Source organism: Dermacentor silvarum, chromosome 9 (assembly GCF_013339745.2).
Source record: "Dermacentor silvarum isolate Dsil-2018 chromosome 9, BIME_Dsil_1.4, whole genome shotgun sequence".
NCBI classification, from domain to species: Eukaryota; Metazoa; Arthropoda; class Arachnida; order Ixodida; family Ixodidae; genus Dermacentor; species Dermacentor silvarum.
Window position 1 is genome coordinate 66,083,836 of NC_051162.1, and position 6,815 is coordinate 66,090,650.

The window sequence follows — 6,815 nt, forward strand, 5'->3', positions numbered from 1 at the left end:
CTGCTGGGTTATTAAGCTTCCTCGTAGACTTTTATGTTCGAATGTCCACCCGCAGACGGCAGACCGGAAGAATGGAGAAACGAGGTCAAGCGTGATCCACAACACGCGGCTGATTCTTTTTTTTTTCCTTCTTCGGAAGCTTGCCTCCAACGGCGTAATCATCTCTTCGCGATGCGTGTCAGATGGCTTCCCAGCTATATATGCAGGGTTTCTTTTTTTTAGCCCACACACATTGTTTTTTTATAAAAACGTCAAGAGCGCAGTGAACGTGGCGCTTTCGCAGACGAGTCCTTAGGCGAGGCGGACATACTTTGCCGCTAAGCAGAGCCTAAAGTGCTCTGCTGAGATACTAGTGGTGCTATAGTAACATGTTTTAGTCTCTAATCCTTCATAACGTACCTTTATAGCCATAGCACTCATTCTTTGTTGACATTAGAGATATATATCTTACGCCTTTTAACGCGATACGCATATGCAGTCATCTCAAATCAGCCATTCGCAAGTCATCGTCTCATTTCCATTCATCAACATGTGTCATGGCGCTCTCTGGCCATTTCTGATCCTTGGGCGAGAACACAATATCCATCAATCAATGAAACCCTCCATGCTAAGCAAATATGCAAATAATAGTTATAAGATTAGATTAGCTCACTAGATAAAATCTGAACATATAATGTTGGCTCACAGGCACCTATTATGCACAAAGATATCTGAATGACATCATGAAATATATTTACCTCGTTCTTGAAATTATTTTATGTTTTCATTTAGCCCCTAAGCATGTAAGCAGGCATTTGCTTGGCTGATCTTCCAAATTGAGCAAACCCCAGCGGAATTCCTATGCGAAACCTGCACACTCTATTTAGGTTCACAGATATCCCTAAGTTCACCAATAAGTTAATCGAATGGTGTACATTTAGCGGATTCCTTGATTTACGTAATTTTTCATTCAGCCATTCAATACGTGTCACTGGGATAGTGCCGTTCTTGGACAATTCTCGAGAATGGGTTTGCTAGTGTGACACGTATAGTAATAATACTAATAATAACAACATTTCATTGCACGCACCCAGTAAAAATATATAAGAATCCCGCCTGCTAAGCCAAATGGGGCTTTACTGGTAGTGCCTGGCAGGCAGCAACAAACTGCTTAGGATATGAGACAACATGCAAAGAAACTAATTCAAGCGATGATACAAAATGATAATACATAGTAAAGAAATTAAAAAATGAATGAAAGTACACATTGTAGTGGCTACTTCTCTAAATACAGAGACGACTCTAGATCTAACAACAACTACAAAAAAACAAGAAAGAGATGAATCGGTCGAACTATTCTGCACATCAAACGAGGTGTCCAAAATATGCAAAGCAAGCAAAAAAAACAACAGCACAGAAAATAAAACAACCCATGGTTCCTAATCAGACTACTATTGCTGTATTTCGCAGGGAATGGACATAAGAGATAACTATTTCAGAGGAAAGGAATAGGAGTCACAACAGAAAATTACACGCAGAATCTCATGTGGGAGTTATGTACATGATGGGTTAGCATTTGCTAATAATAACTTGCTGTTTCCTCTTTGTAGGCTGCTGTGCTTGGTATAATTGCGAGAAACACCACGACATAATCGTGCAGCGCAGAACCACGGTTGCGATGTCGAAATGTTATCTCAGACCAGCATGAGACGACGAACACGGGAGTAGTAGCAATGTTCATTCATGTTATACGACAGTGCGTTTGGATCGTTCCGCTGCTTCGTGGAAGATGAGCATTGGCCGATGCGTGCTGTAGTACGTGACGTAATTGAACAGTGTCACGTTTCGTAGACCTCGTACGGTCAATGACGCTGCCACCTCTTTATGCGAATCATCATCAAGCACGACCAACCGTACTCCGGCGGCGGCAGCGCATGGCGTGGCTGCGCAGACCCTATTTTGAAAGCGATCTGCGACAAGGACAGAGTGCGCCAAGGTCTGAGAACTTCGTGTGCGCTGTGTTCTCGCCGCTTAGTTCGTGCTGAAGCGAGAGGAAGCACGAAGGTCAATTGGCTCGTTACTGCGGGCCCTATTTTGAAAGCGATCGTCTGACGTGACGGAAGGACGGAGGGCCGGACGGATGGGTTTCCTCGTTGGGTAGGCATAGAAATGCTTATGCACTTAAAAGAAATGAAACTACCATTAATGACAGTCAGTGCTGCAGGTACTCTTAAAGTATTTTGCAAGGCGTTAACAGACGCGGACACCTTGAAGAAAGAAGAAATCCGCAGAGTAAGTTGAAAGGGTAGCCACGAAGTACCAGAAGTACAGGCATTGCCAAAAAAATAAATACACAACACGGCTGCAAATTCATATATTTCTGCATTTTATAACACGCGAGAAGAACAAATAAATCATTCAAAGACGTATATAATTCATAAATATTGCTTGAGTTGCGTTGTACTATGCATAAACCTGTCATCAACATTCTTCTTGCAACAAGCGCCATTACATCACCTTCGTTATTGTGACGCCGCTGCGAATTCTTGTAACACTGTGCGTCCTCCTAAATTGGAATTTTGAGTTTCTGAATAGTGCTTGAATGGTGCCGTGCATAAACATAAAGATTGCATGACAATAATGTTATGACCATTTTGATGGATATACAGGTACATTCCATGGGATTATACGTTGCGCCCGATTAATGTAAACAGAATTGGACGCGTTGCCGTCAGTTGCAAAGCATTTAATTGACCGCTTCACTTTAAAGCTTAGCTTCGCATATATTTCAAAATGTGCGATGGATTTGCATATTTCTTTTTTTTATTATTCTTTGAAGCACCAAAGTGTTCAGGTTGCTGCCACCACCCTACTGTAATAGGTTCAGTTGAAAGTGACATTGTACTTACAATAAATCAATCAATACGCCTGAATAAGTAACAGATTGCGCGAAAACTAGCGCATTATTTGTATAGGTTGGCTCTTTATCAAATAAGCTGAGAAGCTATCCGATAGGAGCAGTGAAGAAATGATTACGCCGTTGGAGCCGTCCACTTGAATTTGCACGAGCTGACCTCTTTTGTGCTGTCATCCGGCTCTCCGCCTGCGAGTTGACGCTGCAACACAAAGGGCTGTGGGGAAGCGTTGCGAAGCAACTGGCGTCGGTGGTATAGTGGTTAGCATAGCTGCCTTCCAAGCTGTTGACCCGGGTTCCATTCCCGGCCGACGCAGATTTTTTTTATTTCAGAAGCCGGAATCTTATGTTAAGATCGCATTGTTTTTATACGAAAAGAAAATGTGTTACCCTTTGCGGAATACAATGTTAGCATAGGCGCTTGCCTGAGCCGCCACATTGGTGGCGCCATCTTGTGGCGATGATATTCACCTTAGAGGACACAGCTAATGTTGGAGTGACTCGCCAAATTATGCGCAACTGCTAGTGCAAAACGCGTCGGCAGCGACATAATCGTGAACATTCCGTCATTTTAAAACTTTATTGAACGAGAACACTTGCCTAGCACAACAACGTTCCAAACACGGTGTTAGTTGAACAAAACGCCACCATATGTGGCTAGCAGCCTTACTGATGCTGGCCATGGCCATGGTATAACCCTGTACTCTGTGAAGGCTGGCACGTTTACTGCCAAGCCAAACTCCCTCTGTTCACTATAATGATCTCTCTTTCTGAAAATACTGTCCTACCAGAGAATGCTGAATTTAGTTATGTATGTGTGTATATACGCTGAATAGGTATGTATATATTCTTAGAAATTTGAAATATAACATGAATGCCGAAGAGAGTCATTTATGTCAATACAGAACACTGGTCTAAATTTCAGCAACGACTAGCACCAGGAAAGTGAGAGCACGGAAATAAAGAAAACGCACATGATACGCTGTTTCATTGCAGACGACTTCCGCTGTCGGCACCTTGAAGCAATAAAATAAAGAAAAAAAACAACAGCGCTTTTGAAGAGGGGAGTGCCTGTAGGCAACACTTCGAGAGGAAATTACCTTTGAGCACCTCGTGTTCTTTAACGTGATCCAAATTAACAGTACACGAGCATTTTTGCTTTCGCTCTGCATTGGAATGCGACCACCGCGACCGAAATAACCTGAAATAGATTGGAACTGCAGTGGTTTGCAGAAGGAAATAAAAAAAAAAGTGAAGTGGAGGAGAGGAATTGAGCGCTTCGAAAGTAATGAAAGCACTGCCAAGGACTTCAACATGGCACCGACTTGCTGACAAAAACAAAGATGCACTTTTCCCAAACAAAGAAAAAAATTTCATAGTATTTCACTATTGAGTTTAGAGGGTTGCTCAACATTGCACACACTATACAGATCTGGTAGAATATTGGGCCGAGAGAAAGGGCAATTCCCCTTGCTGAACTTCATTTTTTCAGCAATGGTCTATGTTCAATCTACCATCAATGCTGTCCAACAGATATTTGATTTTGACGCCTTTGTTTTCCACCACAGTGGCCCCGTGCATCAACGCTTCGCTTGAGAAGGCGACGTCTAACTGCAAGTTTCCTATTTTAGATGCGTGCTGCAGTGTAGATAGATAGATAGATAAATAAATGGAAAGATAGATAGATAGATAGATAGATAGATAGATAGATAGATAGATAGGATACATATTGTCACCGTAATAACAGGAGAAGCAACAGCTGGCAACACAGCAGAACAGCTGCGATCGAGCAGCACGTCTTCTTCGTTTTCTTCGTCTCTCCTCACCGAATGCGCCACCGCACGCAAAATAAAGCGCAATTGTACGGGAACCGCACAACACACGTAAATGTACTGAATTGCCGTGTCATTCTCCCCCCCCCCCCCCCTTAAAAGCATCCGCTCAATGCTTTCGAAGTAGGGACGGTAGGCGATCAGCGTGCGTACTATGGCTTCATCCCAGCCACGTGGACGATGTCTGGCTGTGGTGTACGGCGGGAGCATCGCGTGGTGCTCTCTGGAACAACCTTGTAGTTGACGTCATTGAAGCGTTGAAGAACCCGGTGAGGCCCGAAATAACGACGGAGAAGTTTCTCCGAGCTCCCGCGTTGGCGAACGGGACTCCAGATCCATACTTTGTCTCCGGAGTGGCAGGTAACTTCTCTGTGGCGGAGGTTGTACTTGTGAGCATCGTAGTATCCCTCACATCATGCCTAGGGAAACTCTTTGAAAAAGTAATTCACACGAGGCTCACGAATCACCTAGAAGATCGCAGCCTCCTATCAGACTACATGTACGGCTTTAGGAAACACCTATCAACTCAGGACGTATTTCTCAGGCTTAAAGCGGAGGTCCTAAGAAATATAGCTACGGGAGGCGAGCACGTGGTAGTCGCGCTTGATCTCAAAAGTGCATTCGACACCAAGTCGCACACGCTCATACTCGAAGAACTAGAAAGAGTAGAATGTGCGGAGAAAATCTACAATTACATACGCTCCTTCCTCACAAACAGGAAAGCCACGATAGGAATAGAAGACATCAGGTCAGATAAATTCGGCATGCCAGGTAAGGGTACCCCTCAAGGGGCCATCCTCTCGCCCCTTTTATTCAATTTAGGCATGAACAGACTAGCAAGGCGACTAGAGCAAATTCCAGACTTAAAATTCTCGCTGTATGCGGATGACATTACCCTGTGGGCGACAACAGGCCTTCTAGGGTATAAAGAACAAGTCTTACAAGAAGCGATAGAAACTGTAACTGATTTTGCAGAACAAAGCGGCATGTCCTGCGCGCCAGACAAATCAGAATGGGTAAGGCTACACTAGCCGAAACTATCGGAAAGATCAAAGCATTAGCCTATGGTTAGGTAACAGGGAAATCCAGGAAAAACAAAGAATCCGGATCCTAGGACAATGGCTCCAAGAAAATCGCAGAGCGGACTTCACTATCAAAATGTTCAAAACGACCACCAAACAAATAGCTCGCGTGATAAGCAGAGTAACGAGGAAAGGCAGAGGTCTAACCGAGGCGGAGGCCATCCGACTAGTGCACGCGTTTGTACTAAATAGGGTCACGTATAGCCTGCCGTATCAAGTGCTGAGCCCTAGCGAAACCAAAGAAGTGGACGTAATAATACGTATGGCGTATAAAGCGGCACTAGGACTCCCACCCAGCACGTCCAAGGAGAAATTACAAGCGCTTGGACTCCATAATACTTACGAGGAACTGAGGGCAGCGACTATGCTGGGGCAAAGGGAACGCCTCGACCGCTCTAAGGCAGGGAGACGGGTCCTTGCAGATTTAAATTTCTCTATTCGACCCCATTACTGCGAGGAAGATCTCGTTTCTGTTCCCGAGACTTTACGAGAACAGCTGATAGTTTCCCCAATTCCGACGAACATGAGTCCACTCTACCATGGCGCAAGGCAGGCGGCTAGAGCGAGACAACTCACTGAAAAGTTCAGTGGGCACCGTTATGTCATTTACAGGGACGTCGCAAAGTCCCATCATGGTCACGTTCTAACGGCAGTAAACTACTCCACACACTCAAACATTAAAATCTCGGCCTCAGTGCACACCCATTGCACGAGCACAGCTGAATCAACTGCAATAGCTCTAGCAATCAGACAAGCAGACGCAAGCGGGAACTCGATAGTGGTCCTGACAGACTCGCAAGCAGCATGCCGGATGTTCATTAACGGACGTCCACCGCGCATAACCCTTAAGCTTCTAGGCGAAACACTAAATGCATCACACGGCATTAATTGGTGCCCGGGACACTCGGGAGTCCCAGGAAACGAACGGGCGAACGCACTAGCCCGCGAACTAGCGAACCGAGCAGACGACGCCCCAAGTAAAATACCAAAGGACCACACCCCGCACGA

The 6,815-nt window shown here is 44.9% G+C and overlaps 1 non-coding gene across 1 annotated transcript; it reads left to right on the plus strand.

Annotated features, from left to right (window-relative positions):
• Positions 1 to 3,137: 3,137 nt before the first annotated feature.
• On the plus strand, positions 3,138 to 3,209 carry Trnag-ucc (transfer RNA glycine (anticodon UCC)). The gene has a single exon. It is a non-coding gene; the product is annotated as a tRNA-Gly (tRNA).
• Positions 3,210 to 6,815: the final 3,606 nt, after the last annotated feature.